Here is a 17,942-nt window from a genome sequence, read left to right as displayed (position 1 = left end):
TGAAGAGCGCATCGAGAAGCGAAGCCTGGCTAGCGAATGTGAAGCTATGGAAACAGGACTATCGCGTTGAACTCTTGAACATGAAGCTCAGGCGTCCTCTCAGTTTTTTTTTTTTTTTTTTTTTGAGGAATAAATGAAAACCAACTGTTCTTATTTTTTACTAGTTTATTATCTTGGTGATAATGGGTGTGGAATTTTCATAGTTTCGTCCCCTCAATATGAACTAATTTACTCGGAAACTAACGCTTCCCTCCTAATGAGATGAAGGTTGAAATGGTGAGTGACGTAATGAAGACGTACACGCACGCTTTGCGTCAGTGCAGCACACATATTTGTGCAGCACACAAGTAAAAGAAAGAGATAGTGTAATTCAGTGGCTCTCAAATGGCGGTCCGCGAAACCACGGGGGGGGGGGGGGGGTGGCGTGAGTCTGCGAAACTCATCCTCAAAACAAAAGAAAACGAAGAAAGAACCCTTTTTTTTTTTTTTTTGATGCACACATAGTGCCGTAACAACGGCCGCTTCCGATTTTGATACGCTTCACCGCATAACGCTCTTGTCTTGCGGCAGAGCTGACTTATGTTAACCCTTCTTCATGAGCTTTTGTTGCAGTTTTCTACAACATATGCACGCAAGGAAAGTTTTTTTAAGCTTGCATATTTGAAGAGCGTGCATACCCAAAGACAGGTTGAATGTGGCATCAGACCGTACAACTTATTGAGAAGTTGTTGACGTCGAATAGGCGTTTCACTTTAGCTTGACCATTGTTTGACTGGAGCAATAAAATTCACCTATTTCACACTGCCTGTTGCGTTAACTTGTGACCCCCCCCCCACCCTTTTCTTTCACTGCAAGGGTCCCTCATCACTTCCACCGCTCCACAAGGGGTCACCGAAACATACGTGGCGGAGAACCAATGTTATAGGCAACTAATTTATTGTTTAATAAAATATGTACATCTGCTAGACGCCGATTCTGACTGGAAGCAAAAATTTGCCTGAAGCAGAAGGAGCTTGATGTGGGCGAGTTGGTGAAGCATTCTAGTAAATTTTAGCAGTTGCGCAACGTACACGAGGACAAGAAAGGCACACTTAAACAGACAAGCGCAAACTATCAACTGAAATTTATTTCAGTGAAATAAACTTCAGTTTATAGTTCGCGCTTGTCTGTTTAAGTGTGCCTTTCTTGTCCTCGTGTACGTTGCGCAACGTTAAAATTTACCAGAAAAATTTGCCTCTTCGAACGAAATATTTTCATTAAAGAAATAGGACATCTCGCGACCATTAGCAGGTATACCTTATACCTATAACAAAAAGGTCACAGTTTCGCCGCAAGGGTGAAGCAATGATTGCGATAGCAACACATTAGAATGTGTCAAGAAGAACGTCAAGCAGCTCGATACTTGCAGCGCGCCGCTCAAGCCCAAAGGACGCAGGAAAATAACGCACACAGGACAAGAGAGAACTAACGACGGTCACTCTTCGACACTCGCAGCGCGCTGCTCAAGCGCAAGGAAGGGTGCTCAAAAAAAGAAAAATCACAGCATATCCACGCAGTGAATGATGATGAGTGGGCGAAGCTGCGGAGGTTCATCGGTAAACCGTGAATCTTCCGTGAATTCTGCCCAGTACATCATCACCGATGTGAGATCGGGCGCGTTTATACTAAAGGTTCGATGAGTTATGACGACTTGCAGCTCACTTTAATTTTACATGTACGCTGTGAATTTTCATTGTTTAGAAAACCATTGCTTTAGAAAACATCTGGCGTCTTTCGTTAAGCAGCTGGCGTCTTTTCGTTTTGCTTTAGAAACATCTGGCGTTCTTTCGTTTTGCTTTTAGAAAACATCTGGCGTCTTTCGTTGGTTTATTTCATCAATCAACGGCGTTTTGAACAAAATTTTTATTGTTTAATCACGCACAGGAGAAATCTCACCAGGCACTACTTGGAGGTAAACAATGGCTGCTAATGGGAATGAGAGACGGAAGAAGTCGGCTTTTAGCTAACACTTACACTTCTACTTCTACTAACGTTTCCTACTGGAACATGCCAATGGCTGCTAATGGGGAATGAGAGAAGAATTCGGCTTTTAGTTAACGCGCACGCTGCGAATTTTTTTTGTTCAACAACGCACTGGAAAAATCTCCCACCGCACCACCTTGGAGGTCAAAGATCTGGTACTAGCGTTAACAACTGGTTACGCACTACTACGACTACGAGGGACGAACGGGTGCCGCCTTAAGGAGCTTCGACCCTAAAAGAATGTACAGGTATACGCAGGACGAGTTCGAACAGACAACTGTCACAGTTGTTATTTCTTCGTGTTTGAGCAGCGCGCTACAACCCAACGCTCTTAGATATTTTTTTCTTGAAAAGAGTGGCGCGTGGAGTGACCCCTCCGCGTCTCCTGCCTCGCGATGGCGTTTGAAGCATATTTTACCCGGCGTTCCACATCGCGAGTGGGTACAGAAATGGGCCACTTTTTAGTTCACATCTCAAGGGCAGTTTTCGCACCAAAGAAAAATCTAGGAGTGTTGTTTTAAAGCGCGCCTTCGGCAATATAACTGGTGATATTGCACAAGCTGAAGCGTCTCCCAGCTCTGCATACCGCCAGTGGTAAATGGTGTATATAAATATCTCGCCGTTAGTATTCTCTGGAACGGATGGCGCGTGGCCTAGTTGTCTAACGCGCTGCGCTGCGGTGCGAGGGGTCGCAGGTTCGAATCGCGGCGGCGCGCTTCGCAAATTTTTCTTCTGATTTATTTATATTTCTGGCTTTTATTTGTATATACACATACATATCCGGGACATGACGACGACGGCGCAAACCCGCCCGAGAGTGTCCGCATAACTCCTATCGCAATAAAAATGCTTCGCTACCGCCTTCACGCAAGTCGGAGTTTTTTGCTGCAAGCGTTAGTAATTATGTATCACAATGTTTTATTATCATCACTGAAACTATTACAAAAGTATACTTTCACCAGATATAACGGGAGCCCTGCTTGGGTGAATCTTTGGATTATGCGATATCCTAACAGGATGGGCAGCTTCCGTCTCCATCACTACGAAAAAGCTTAGCGGTGAATTTACACGTAGTACAGAACCGAAGGAAGGCAAGAGTATGCACCTTCGCGCCAAATATAATTCGACGACACACTATTACAAACAAATCTCCACCGTGAAATATGTCTCACCCACAATGTTACAATGTTAAATGACGTTTTAAAATAGAAGGTTGGAGAACTAATCGTTCTGTCACTCTGATGTGCGACTCAGTTGCACTATGTTCCCGGTTCTTCACCGGTACATAATGTCGCTTGTTGCTTAATTACATGTTAAACAACATATCTGCCGATTCAGGACAGCGTGCTCGGCAGACACGTTGTTTAGTTGGAGATTCAGTTATATTGATGTACTTCGTATTCTGTAGAGAGAGAGACAACTTTATTCATAAGGGTTGGGATAAGGGGTCATGAGCTCGATGGGTGGGGCCCCAAGTCCAGGGCTCCACTGGCTACTGCTGCCTGCCTGACGTGACCCAGAAGCGCAAGCTGTACCTCCGGGTCAGAGCTGGCGAGCTGAGCGTTCTGTAAGTCAGCACACTGTCATCATACACATGTCTGCACCTCCTCTTTACAAATGGGCTTTTAAAAGTGCACATGCATGGTCGCGTCCACACGAAGACTTAAATAAGCCTCCTGTACAAATCCAAGGCTGCAAGAAACCGGTGACCCTCAAAAGTAGGTCTCTGCAGTTTCTTATATTTGCTTCTGTTTCGAAGCTGTCTTTCTTAGAAGTGCTAGCCGCGTATATGCTGGGAAACTTCCATAATCACCTTTCATGAAGCCAGAATAACCCAAATTGAAGGAATCTGTTCATATTTTGTAGTCGGTGCAATCCTCGGAAACATATACACGTTTCCCATGGAGATGTTATGATGCTTGCAGAACAATGATTTCCCATTGTGGTGAGTAAAGGGGCACGAGGCATGTGCCGAACGTCGGAAAGCGGCGATGGTGTGCGAGGCATGAAAAATCCCCCGATGGTGTACACTCGTGCCACGTCCGCTCACGTGATCGGCCGGGAAAGGGCTCGTGGCACGCGAGTCGAGCCGAGGTGCGAAACCCTATTGGAAGAGACGGACATTGTCTGTTCCCAGGCAGCCCACAACGTCGGGCCAATAATGGTTTTACGCCACAAGTCGGTGCGGATTCATTATTATGAAAATGGCATGACGGAAAGAGGCGAAAGAACGGGTCTTATGTTTTCAGTCTTTCCGTCGCGACGTTTTCATAGGAGCAACAATAGTGACAAAAAACCACGGTTGATCCCTCCGTCATAGGAATCGGAATAACACGAAAGTAAAGCGCGCCCTTACCGAAGTAACTGAATGTTTACTGTACATTGATATAAGGGCAGCTTCTAAAATGTATATTGATGTCTGGCAGCTAATGGCACCGTTTAACGTGGATGCACCCACTTTAACGATTGGTGGTACATCTCCATCCCGACGACTGACGTCCATGTTAAATGATTACACAAACCCTTGTTGTAGCTGTAGTAGTTAACGGTGAAAGCGTAATCAAAGAACGAGGTGTGATAGCCAGAAGAGCGTCGCATATTGGACGCAGAACTTCGTCGCTATCCCGCGGCATGTTAAAATGTGATTGAACACCACGGCCGGACAAGATGGAAACGCAAAGCGCGTCGTGCCGCCCCGGTAGCCCGGCCGCGATTTTTCCCGGAGCGAGCGCGTGAGCGTGGAACGCGGTGTTACAGCCAGATGAGGCAGGCGCGCGTCGCAGAGCTATTTTTGGTTTGGATTAGCGTGATGCTATGAGCGAGGCCGACGCTTTTACGACGCTTGCGCTAAGGTTGTCACCTCGCGGTGTGTTAAGGCATTGATAAAATTGAACTTTATTGAAAACGCGCCGAATGGGACGGATGTGTAACGCGTTGCAGGTGGTAATCGCGGAGGCCACAGTAATGACGAGTTACTTTACCTTACCGTTCCCAGAGGGCACCACCACCCCGCCGACCGGGAGAGTGGTAGATATAAAAGGCGCGTTCGTAAAGCCTGCAGAGTCTGTGACCATGACGCAGTGGATAGCGTGCCCGGCATCTGCTGTTGCGGACCGAGCGGTTGTGGGTTCGATGCCCGTTGATGGTACCTTTTTTTCTTTGCCATCTGATCGTGTATATTTTTTCGACGTCATTTCCGTGATGGAAATACGTCACTGAAGTCTTGGTGGACCCCGGCATAAAACACTTTGGTGTTAAAATATTGATCAAATGTGAAGCTGATCGAAAGTACACAGGGTGGCACTCAGTCAATAAAAAAGGGCCCGTGCATGTACACCACCTGCCAATCATGGAATGCGGATTGCAAACGAGGAAAATTAGAAATTGACCGCCACCTCGAAGCTGCAAGCAAAAGAAAGGCGCTACAGACTTGCACTTGACCCGAACGATCACATCTATGCCTTCAATGAGTGGGCAAAGTGAACTTGACACATCTCTCTGTCTGTGTAGCAACTCGCGCCACCTGCAAGCGCTTTATGTGCAAGTACTTCCCAGAAAATGTAGAAAAAAGACCTTCAGCGGCTGTTACTATATTGCTTTTTACTTCCAATAACCTTCAAAAGAATTGGGCCAGAGAGCGAACTATCTTTATACTTTGTTAAAGGGACCAACAACCAATTGTTAGGGTGCCTATTTTCTTTAGCGCAATGGAAGGCTTACCGGTCAGAGTGTCTAATCATGGAATAGTTATGTGAAAAACGCCGCGAAAATTTGTAATCAGAATTTTTCTATCTCTGTCGAATATGAAGTCGTATGCACACGTGACAACACATGCTGCAAACAGTGAGCGCAGAGCGGTTCGTGTTCGAGCGCGGTGGTTCACTGGACATGCATGCACGGCGCGCGTGCACCGCGGCTCGACATGGTCCACTGGCTGCTGCGAAGGCACTGCCGCTTCTGACCGTGCAACACCTTTTACCTCATAAGAAGCACAGAATAGAGTGGGGATAGATAATAATATACATGCTGTAATTTTAAGGACTAATTGTGGCGCGCATGACAGCATCAGACTACGTGACTACGTACAGCAAAGTGATCGACTCCATAATCCAGCTTCAAGGCTCTTCCACTAGGCTGCGCGACATACCGGTTTGTGTTACATTTAAACACGATTTAAAAATAATCTAAGTCAGAACGCTTAGTGGATGCTCGACTTCATTTCAACCAGGATCTAATCACACAATCTGGCCAGTAGTCGGTCCCCTTTAAAGGTGAATTCGCCTGAATAACGACTATAAAAAAGTCAATCTAGAGATTTTTATTGCAGTGTGGGGTATTTTCGGGGGTAAATCTAGGGATAAAACGTTGACCTTGGGTGGCATCACTGGTGACTACATCTGATGGGGGAAACAACCTGTCGGAACTCGCTGCAGACGACGCCTATCGCAACTGCCGTAACAACCAGGCAGAAAACAGTTGGCGTTTTTATGTCGATTAGCGCCCCGTTTACAAGGCCACTAAAAGGAATGAGAATCCTTCAGAAGTAATTGACCACTTGCTTGACAGTCTTCACGGAGTGAACTATTTCTCATCCATCGACATGCACTCCGCTATCCGTACGCTATCCACGCGCACTCTTCTCCGCAGCAGAATCGCGGTGACGTGAGAACCACGTTGTTGGAAATTCAGTGAGCTACCTCACTGTAGTTATTCTAAGAAGGCGTTAGGATGAACCATGTTCGCGCTGGAACGCTACCTTGAGCTTCTAGTGCGGCCGTGGCTATGCATTGTAAGTCTATGGTTGATAAGTATCTTCATTTTGCATTCCTTACAGACACGTTGGTCGCTCACAAAATCCTCTCCACAATTTTTCTGTGAAGGTAGGAAAGGTACTGAACAGAGTGCGAGAAACATATGCCTCCAAGGACGCAATTCCTTCGATAAAAAAAAGAGAAAGTCTATGCCGCCGCTTTTCTCGGTTTTCTTGTTTACGGCGCCAGTCTGGACAGTGGCACCAGTAAAGTCCCTGTTCAGTATTATCCCCAAATTAAGCATCTGTACTCGGTCAGTGTTGCTATACAATCCGTTCCAAGAGGCAATGAATGAAAGAAGATGGCTTTTAAGGGCTCGTTTTTCTTTGTTAGACACAATAATATCGGTCCCTGCCGGCGGCGAGTTATCTTTCCGTCCACTTTACTTTCTTCACATTTCTATCCTAATTGTAACAAATAACACCCCCTATACGTTCCTTGGCATTATTGTTTGTTAGTTCTAATTAATTTTGTGTCTATACAAGAGGCAATGTGGCACATTCATTCATTCATTCGGATCCTTTTCTTAAGCTCATGCTTGCTTGGTGACGCGTTCGGTCTAGTGGTTATGTGCACGTATTAGGTGCACCTTAATGAACCCCAAGTGGTCGAAACGCTTGGAGTAATGACAAACAATGATGTTTGTCATTACTCTTGCTACAGATATACTCAACAGCGCCTACGTCCTCCAACGTTGCTCAAGAAAATATCAAACACTACCCAAGCATTATCACCCACTGCAACAGTTTCAATAAGTATACATTCTTATGCAGCAAATAACTTTCAAGAAGCTTACGCCTATTCGCCCACATCGACAATCATCGTTCGTCAGCGATTACTGCGCACATCATTTCTGCTTACTTTTGTCATAATGCGAGCTGTTGAACAAAGGGCTCCTCTTGTTGAATATTTTAAGTGCGAAGCATTTCTTAGCGAACTTCTGCGACTTTGAGCGTATCTATCTATCTATCTATCTATCTATCTATCTATCTATCTATCTATCTACTATCTATCTTATCTATCTCAGCTATCTATCTATCTTCATCTATCTAGCTATTCTGTCTGTCTGGCTGTCTGCTGTCTGTCTGTCTGTCTGTCTGTCTGTCTGTCTGTCTGTCGTCTGTCTTCCTGTCTGTCTGTCTATCTATCTATCTATCTATCTATCTATCTATCTATCTATCTATCTATCTATATCTATCTATCTATCTATCTATCTATCTATCTATCTATCTATCTATCTATCTATCTATCTAGCCGCTACGACTTTGAGCTCTCTTGGCTGGTTCGTTAATGGGATGTATACCAAAATTGGTATGACAAAACATGACCGTATTGCGAACATAAATGACAGGTCATAACATGAAAATCATGATATGCATGTCACGAACAGCATGATTTAGATGCCAAGTTCTTGGGGTCTTGCGGCCGTTTCGTTAATTTGATATGTACCAAAATTGGTATGGCGTGACAATAGTGTATGACGAACACAAGTGGCAGGTCCTAATGGGCCAATCATGAAACGCATGTCATGTACGGCATGATGTATATTACATGGTCTCTGGGCGCTCGTGGCCGTTTAAATGAATGAATACATACCAAAACTGGTATGATGTGACATTTCCGTATGACGAACTTAACTGACACATAGTAACATGAAAATCGTGGCATGCATGTCATGTACGACATGATTTACATGCCGTGTTCATGGTGCACTCGCGGCCATATCGTTAGTTTTATATACACCAAATTTGGTATTGCGGGACGATACTGTATGATGAACGTAAATCAGACGTGGTAACGTGAAAATTGTGACATGCAAGTCATGTACGACATGATTTACATGCCACGCTCATTGTCCGATCGCTGTCGTTTCGCTCTCTTGATATGCATCAAAATTGGTAATGCGCGACGCGACTGCATTATGAACCTAAATGATAGGGGAAAACTTGAAAATCGTTACATGCAAGTCATGTACATGATTTACACGCTACGCTAGTGATGCCTTCGCGGCCATTTCGTCCGCTTGATATGCACCAAAACAGTAATGCACGACGAGACTTTATGATGTGCGTAAATGAGAGGTGGTAACGTGAAAATCATGACATGCATGTCATGTACGACACGATTTACATGCCACGTTCATTGTCCAATAGCTGCCGTTTCGCTCGCATGATATGCATCAAAATTGGTATTGCGCGACGCCACTGTATGACGAACGTAAATGAGAGGTTGAAACTTGAAAATCAAGACATGCAAGTCATGTACGACATGATTTACATGCTACGCTCAAGGTGCCCTCGGGCCATTTCGCTCGCTTGATATACACCAAAATTGGTATTGCGCGACGAGACTGTATGGTGAATGTAAATCAGGGGTAATAACGAGAAAATCATGATAGCAAGTCTTGTACGACATGATTTACATGCCACGCTCATTGCCTGATCGCTGCCGCTTCGCTCGCGTGATATGCATCAAAATTGATATTGCGCTGTATGATGAACGTAAATGAGAGGTGGAAATTTGAAAAGCGTGATATGCAAGTCATGTACGACATGATTTACATGCTACGCTCGTGGTGCACTCACGGCCGTTTCGCTCGCTTGATATATGCCAAAATTGGTATTGCGCGACGTGACTGTATGGCAAACATAGATGACAGGTGGTAACTTGAAAATCATGATATGCGTATAATTTACGGCATGATTTACATTCCACGCTCATTGTCCGATCGCTACCGTTTCGCTCACTTGATATACAGCAAAATTGGTATTGCGTGACGCGAGTGTATGAAGAACGTTAATGAGAGGTGGTAACATGAAAATCATGACATGCATTTAATGTACGACATGATTTACATGCCATGAAGCACGATACACCAAAATCGGCATTGCGCGACTGTATGACGAACGTAAATGAGAGGTGGAAACAAGCAAACCATGACTTGCATGTCATCTATGGCATGATTTACATGCCACGCTCACAGTTCACTCGTGGCGTTTTGCCCGCTTGATATACACCATAATAGGTATTGCGCGCTGTGACTATGACGAACATATATGACAGGTGGTAACATGAAAATCATGAAACGCATGTCATGTTCAACATGATTTACATGACACACTCAGGGCGCACGCGCGGCCGTTTGGCTAGCTTGTTGTACACCAATATTAGTATTGCGTGACGCGACTGTATGGCGAACATAAATGAGATGCGGTAACATGAATATCATTGCATGTCATGCATGCATTGCATGTCAATACATGCATGTCATGTACGACATGATTTACATGACACTCATGGTGCGCGTCCAGCCGTTTTGTGAACTGGATCTATAGCAAAATTGGTATGGCATAAGACTAGTGCGTGATTAAAATAAATGACAGGTCATGCATTCTATATTCGAGAATATAAATTTCATTAGCACGGTATATACCGAAATGTACATGCATGCATGTATATCAAACATGTGATATATAGTGAACTAGACGTCATGGCATGAATGACACTACAGAAACAAGGCGATCTAGCAGCTCTCTGCCGGCTGCTTCGCATTACATCGATTCGCACAGTGCGTGGGATCTGCCGTATTTTCTAAAGGGCTTTGTGGACACTTTAACGGTTGATACCTCAATTTTAACACCGTGCTTATTAAAGTAAGAAATGGCAGTCCAGTTCTTTGTGAGTACAAGTAACTTTATTCAGTTGGTCAACAGGTCGATGCCGATCATGTTCCTCCAGTGTGTTTTCCTTGCTGCAGCTATCTATCGGCCCGATTTGTCTTATTGGGCAGGAGATTTAATTCTCATCTACCAAAATCAGGGTTGCGATGAGCACCTAAAAAAGAACAAAATTAGATTTTTTCAGCACCTGATAAGGAAGATCAATGCTCTCAATCATAGGAAACCTAGTGGCTGTAGATGTAAAGTACTCACATTGGGGGGGTTCTATGAAGTCACCGCAGAATTCACCCGGTTTACATAGTTTGCCCTGTAAGAGATAAAACGATGTGTTATTCGTTTATTTACTTTAAAAATGCAGATCACGTTTCAGCAGCCACCTTTCAGCTATTTTGACAGACTTACCGTGCAGGTAGCACGTACAGGCTCAAATGCGATTTAAAGCCGGGACTGACGTCGCGAATGCATCCGGACGCACAGTCTCGTGATGTAATCGCAGAACATATTTAAGCCGAGCAAGCAAAAATATAACAATTGGTATCCACAGCTCAAGTGCGGGACTGAATGACCTTGAATAAAGGCATTTCGCTGGCGTAACAGCTTATAATCAGCAATATGCATCAATTCTTTATCGTTAGACAACATTAGTCTCGATGTGAACCAATGCTAATAGCATGCAAGTAAACTGGGTAGTGGAAGACAAGTGACCTGGTGAGACCCTCTTTTAGCTAGTATTGCCGTCGGGTTCGGCCCGCATCGTCCTTCCTCATTACTAAATGAAGCACAGCGCACTTTTTTCTGATAACACGCACGAGCAGCTGTCATAAACACTACGCCGAACGCACCTTTTTCCAAACCACCCCGATTGTCTCGAATTTTTGCGAAGATTTGAAGTGCGAAGAATTTCTTAGCGAACCTTTGGTATTTTAAGCGTATCTATCTATCTATCTATCTATCTATCTATCTATCTATCTATCTATCTATCTATCTATCTATCTATCTATCTATCTATCTATCTATCTATCTATCTATCTATCTATCTATCTATCTATCTATCTATCTATCTATCTGTCTGGGTGCTCTCATGATCGCCTCCTTAGCTTGGTGTAGAGTGTAGACCAATATTGGTATGGGAGGGTAAGAGCATTTGACGAATATGACTGTCGGTTTGAATAACGTGAAAATTGTGTCGCGTACGTCGTCTAACCCTTTTCTCCAGACACGTGTGGCACATACCCTTTTACCACGGGCTGTGGTGTACGGGTATGCGCCACAAGTGACTGACAGTTTACATCTACCCAGGAACGGCGAGAACAGACATTGGTAATTTAAGTGCGAGAGCTTTAAGAAAAACCGACATCGGCAGCATTGACCCGACGAATGGAAGGAATAAAGATTAATATCCCGAAGGAATCGAACCCAAGCATTCTTCGTGGCAATCTAGTATTACACCACACAGTCACGCCGGTCTATAAACTGGTTTGGAAAAACAGCCTACGCAGGCGTAACGTTGGTGCGACGTCAATTGTGGCCGTGGTGCTGGCTATCAAATTTTACAAAAAAAGCAATAAACACTACACATGTACTCCTACGATACAGGCATCAATATAATTGACGCCTGTGGTTCCAGTGTTGGCTCCGCTTTTATAGCAGTCTAATAAACATTACATTGGTATGCATATGACTCAGCAAGCTATATTGAAGCACTGTTCGACCCCGGAGGAATACATCAACGAGAAGTTACGCATCATATTCACATCTTTGCACCACAAAGTGCACGTAGTTTCGATAATACTGACGTATGCACTCTACCGTTACGTCGCACCATAAGTTACCCTTTAACCGCCTGGGTTGTCGATGTGCTTGGTAAGCCCACGATGTGCACACAACTACTACACTTCCAGAAACACGTCGATCCACCTCGTAACGCTTGGCTCAAAGCCATAACATACAGCATAGAAGTACTCGCATGGAACCGATTCCCACAACGCGTGGTATCTGAGAAATTTTTTAAAGTAGTTTTCTTTTAAATGTGAATATTTTTTTTAGGAAACCCCGAAGGCACTTTGATTATTTCTATCTGCGGTTCGAGTGGTAAATGAGCCCAGAGGTTCTGCTTGGCAAGCTGGTATTCTACCACAGAGCCACACAAGCGGTTGGAACTCTTCCAAAAAGACAAAAAAACTATTAGTGCCGTGTATCGCGATGAGCCTTCTGAACGCATGTAATATTGCGTGAAAGAAGCGGAGAATCGATTCAGGTGTCAAAATATGTGAATAATTGCTCAACGAGTGGGTGGTTCAAAGCACCACTCATTACAAAGCGTTCAAGGATCATTAATCAGCATCATAATCAACAGCGCCAGCAAAGTGCGTGTGTTGCCGTACGGACGCGTATTGGGTAAATCGCCCATACGCAAAATGCAGAACTATGTAGTAGTGAGCACTTGACAACTGTACGACTGTACCTGCAGTAAGCATTGCAGGATAGTTTGAAACGGTCAGTCTTACACACATAGACGTTCCTTTCCTCGCGACACGGTTGAGGTGTCCACCGAGAAATGACGCCAGCCTAGTGATCGAGAAGGGGATGCACACGGGATGCGATTGCGCTATCGCGTTCTACTCTTAAAGGTTGTTTTCTGCTACCGTTTCCTCAACTATGTCTCCGCAGAATTACAGTGTTAATCTGCAGTGAGATTTGGCCGCTCGGCCAGCGTTATTGGCGACAGATAATTGTATTTTCTTGTTGCTCAGATCTTTAAGGCTATATTAAATGACCCTCGATGCAATTACTACTACTACTACTGCTACTACTACTACTACTGCTGCTGCTACTACTACTACTACTACTACTACTACTACTACTACTACTACTACTACTACTACTACTACTACTAATAATAATAATAATAATAATAATAATAATAATAATATTAATAATAATATTCGTAATGTGGCACTTTCACAATGTTTATTGATGCACAGCTTTATCGGTATGAATCCAAAATTTTGCTTAGGTAAATGTTTATAGGCAACTGAGTTTTTATTAGACACAGCATGATCTTCGTATCCCCAGAGTAGATACTTCATTACGCCAGGTTTTGCAATAGCAGGCTAAATCAGGTGTCTGGTTCCAGTGCATGGGACGTTGTAGCCATTTCTTTCCGCGAATGTAAGTGGTTGAGAGTTCACACTAACATCTGCTAGCTCGGATAAATTGTCAGCAAGTTTTCATTCCATCTTCATTTATTCTCGTTATGTCATCCAAGGCCCCATTAATTCTATTCACGAACACTGCCCGTATTGAGAAATTTCTCTGATTTGTCGCGTCTTCTCAACTTCGCGTGTGGCTGCTGACAACTTGCGCACTTCAAAAAAGAAAAAAGAAAACACTGTTTGATTGCAAAGCACAGCGTTTCGCCATCTCATTCAAAAAGCAACTGGATAAAAAATACAAAGCCAGAAGTTTTATTGCTATTTCCACATAAGGAAGATTCTTAAGCAAACGTTATATCGAGGTTCCCTTTCATGTTATCGTGAGTAGTACCATTACGAAAGTATGCTTACACCACACATGACTCGCTTTGTACTGCGCGCTCCTCCGGATGGACGGCGTGCCGCTTCCGTTGACACCACTGCCAAAAGAAAAATTCGCCGACGTTAAAGACACTGCCTAATGCGAATTATGAGTGCAGCTTCGTGTAGGGTCCACGCAAACTGTGTTTGAAGGTTCGCTTTTCCGTAGTCGTGGCAATGTAACATTCTTTACACATTGCCGCAGAAACCGCCAGGGCTAGAGTGCTACGCATTTGCTGTCTTTCGTCCTCGTTCGCTCTATCGGGTACGCCGACGCCAATGGTGGCGTCGCTCAACGTAGTAACGGGCGCCTAAGAGCTGCGCTCTAAAACGCCATGCCGGCGCGGAACCTGCTCCGCAGTCCCATCGAAAGCTGGAAGATCGGCCTTTCTAATTGGTTGGTTGGTTGAAAAACTTTATTGAATCGGCCTTTCTAGTGCCTGTTCTAAACTCTCTTGGGGCAACTAATACAAGTACACACGCAAGGTATCCACTACGCCGTAAATTATAATTTTTGGGAAGTAGGGCAGCACCCACTACGCCATTATTCGTCTTTCTGCGGATAAGCGACGTACCCGCAACACATGTGTAAGGTATTATGTGCCCTTTGGTGGTGCTGCATGTGGCTGATGACGATGAAGAATTTTGGCACTGCACTTTGCACTGGGTGGGAAGCATTAAACCACACACTCGTTGCGCAATTAGCTTTGTGTCTGGTTCTTATTTTATTCGTCTGCCACGCTATATTACGTAGGTTAACGCGATTCACTGCCCGACATGACGCCTGTACAGGGCCTTTTTGCAAGTGACTTTCTAGCACCAGCCTGATTCTGTGGTAGAATACTCGACTGCAACACAGAGGGCCCGGGTTCAGATCTCATTGGATGCTGGGCATTTTTTTTTTCATTTTATTTTTCATGTATATTGGTTACGCCACCGACGGCGAGGACGACGGTGCTCAACGCTGGAACGGGCGCCTAGTTATCGCTATTTTTTAGAACGCAGCACTTAGCTAAGAGCTGCGCTCTAGAAAACAGAAATAACAAACGCTCTTGCACCTGCTTCAGAGCGCGCAATGAACATTCGGGTTCGACCTCGATCGTGCAAATTGTCAGTGACTCATAATGAATGCTCATATGTCATCTGTACAACCGCGTTTCTGCTTTCTTTTCTTTTATATAGAATGCATAAGTTATTCTCTTGTGAGCGCAATCCTTGGTGATAGTTTGAAGAGGTGATTTGTGAACGCAATGATTTTTTTTTTTGACGAAGTCTAACTCAAAAGCTATCAACGCTTCACGAAAGATGGCCGTAACAGACTTCGCCTCTATGTAACTCACCTTCGCAGAGAAGAACGACAACCAGTATGAGTGCCAGCCTCTTCATCGTGACTTTCTTGGTGCTTGCAGATGAGTTGTTATCCAGGCAAAGGCAGTCACTTGTGCCAGTTCTGTGCTCTGCCAGCCCGTATTTATAGCGGCCTCTCGTACGTGTACTTACGCCTAAAGTATAAACAACATCTTGGCGTTCCTCCTAGCCACTTCAAAAAAATGCATGCATATAGCATAATAACAAGGATAGAGCTGGCTTAAGCTACTGTACCAGAACCGGTTACATGTTGGGTCACCTGTTTGCGTTCCAAGATATTTTTGTTGTTGCATATTATACAGTTACGGATACGCACGTTCGATACGAAAACAGTGCCGCACTGTCAGACTGGTTCCGACCCAGCGATATCATCTCAGCCCTGGATAGGTAAGAGGAGTGAAAGAAAACGTGTCGCGCTGCCGCGCACACTATTGTGAAGTATATCAGCGCCTTAAGGAACGCGGACGGATGTGCGAAGGGAGCAGAGGGGGATTAGGCGAGATATACAGCCGGCGCCGCGTTGTCTACACCGCAGCAGCACACGAACGTCCCTGGTACGTGTGCGTCTGTGGCGCTGTGCCCGTGACATTTTTGTGACTGTTGTCTCTGGAGTGCGTGAAAGAGAGAAAGTGCGAGAACGTAAAAAGGCCAAGAGCAAGTTGGGACTGAGAACGAGTTGCGCGACGAAAGAGAGTGGGCAGAGCCGAGATAACGAGCGAATGCGTGAGAGTGAGCGAAGTGCGTTTGGTAGATGCCGAATGCTGCAACTCACTGATTTCTTTAATTAAAGGAGTCGGGGCAGAAAATTTGTGAACCTCTGTTTTTCGCTCTTAATCATTTGATGCTGACTCGTTAATAGCGGCAACGAAGCTCATTTGCCCCAGCACGTGACTAATGTTTAAATATATGCTCATATGTTACGACCGGAGGGAGTTTCGATTTCGAAGAGCACTCCGTGGCCCCGCGACGTAGTCGGCCTACTCGTTAACAGATACTATCAGGTGACCGCGAGAGCCAGTGACGTCACTGGCCAGCTTCTGCCATGTTGTCAGCGCGCGGTTCGTGCTGTGTTTTTGCGAGGTTGTTTTCTCATGTCAACATGTTGTTACTGTGCGCGTGGAGAATAGCTGGGAAGAATAAAATAGTCAAAAGCTTTCTTTCGCGAATCGCTGGGCTGGATTGTTCCTGTCGTCGTGTCCGACTAGTGCTTTAATTGCCGTGGACTTCCAAGTTGGGTTCTGGTTACGGGTGTTGACGGGCAGCAGTAGTAGTACCGGGGCGTAGCGAATCTTGTCGCGTTTGCAAACTACATTTTTTAACGAAATTTTAGCCGGGGTCACAGTCACCTCACGGAAGCTGATAAAATGGACAAACGGGTAGAAGAAAAAACATGAAAAGATACCGCTGGAACGAACACACGTTGCGGCGCGACGGCCAGCGCCGACGCTACCACGAGCCTCGGAGAGCTAGCCGCGCGAACGGCTTATTCTTCACCATTCCTTTCTGGCGGCGCGGGTGCAGTGCGCGTCTTGAGAGGTGAACGAGAATCTTCCGATCGACATTACTAGCGCTACCCGAGATGCACGCGATATTGAGGTCAGGTTAAAGCGTCCGATCAGAAGGTAGAGTGGCGCGCTGCGTCGCGAGCACCTTGCGCAGTACGATCTTTGTTTGCTCGTGTTAGCGTGCGCGCTCACCGAGTAGGCAGTCCACGGCACGACGGCACCAAGGGATTCTCGGCGCGCGTCAATGCGAGAGACGACTAAAAAAACGCAAATGCGTGCAGAAAGACGCGATTCGACGGGCGAATCTCGGCTTGGTGGAGCGAGCGCAGCGCCTCGAGAAGAGCCGCGGACGCACGCGTTGCGGCTCAGGCTACAACCTACTCCCGTGTTGCGAAGGCGTGTTTTATGAGCATGGCACGGGTTCGTGCCATACTGAAAGCGCACACCGTTCGTTCTCTCTTAATTGACGCCGTTGAAGTGCATACCGGGTACAGTTGATAGAGCTTGTTGAATCTCCTTACGCGATTACGATCGGTGCAAATATATTCAACGTAGTACACAACGTTATCATGATCATGACTTAGCGTCGCGATAGAGACATGCGTCACATGGTGCACCCGTCAAACGGTGCTATAGCTGCAAACGATAAGTGTCAGATCATATTCTACACAAAGCTTTTGAGACACGTAATTCGGTTATACCGATTCTAGAGGAGGCCAGCCAGTTTTTTTCTGTTTTCTCTGTACGCGCTGTCTTGTTGAAAAAAAAAAAACTGAGAATATGTGTCCTATATCTCACTGCTAATGCTTACCAGTTCAGTAAGCGGCAAGTCGCGAAATGTTTTGTAGCTATGGTCTGCGAGCATGATCAGGTGTCGCCACCAACATTGTCCGTCTCGTACACACCTCCAGTGGTCTAGTGGTTATGGCGCTCGACTGCTGACCCGAAGTTCGCCGGATCGAATCCCGGCCGCGGCGGCTG

General features: G+C 45.2%; 1 long non-coding RNA gene across 1 annotated transcript; it reads right to left on the bottom strand.

Moving 5' to 3' along the window:
- Positions 1-10,505: 10,505 nt before the first annotated feature.
- LOC119396147 (uncharacterized) lies at positions 10,506-15,604 on the bottom strand. Its single transcript, XR_005184392.1, has 4 exons — positions 15,429-15,604; positions 14,080-14,147; positions 10,766-10,820; positions 10,506-10,667 (listed from the first exon to the last, which is right to left on the bottom strand). It is a non-coding gene; the product is annotated as an uncharacterized LOC119396147 (long non-coding RNA).
- Positions 15,605-17,942: the final 2,338 nt, after the last annotated feature.

The sequence above is a fragment of the Rhipicephalus sanguineus genome, chromosome 6 (assembly GCF_013339695.2).
Source record: "Rhipicephalus sanguineus isolate Rsan-2018 chromosome 6, BIME_Rsan_1.4, whole genome shotgun sequence".
NCBI classification, from domain to species: domain Eukaryota; kingdom Metazoa; phylum Arthropoda; class Arachnida; order Ixodida; family Ixodidae; genus Rhipicephalus; species Rhipicephalus sanguineus.
This window is presented reverse-complemented; position numbering and strand designations above follow the sequence as displayed.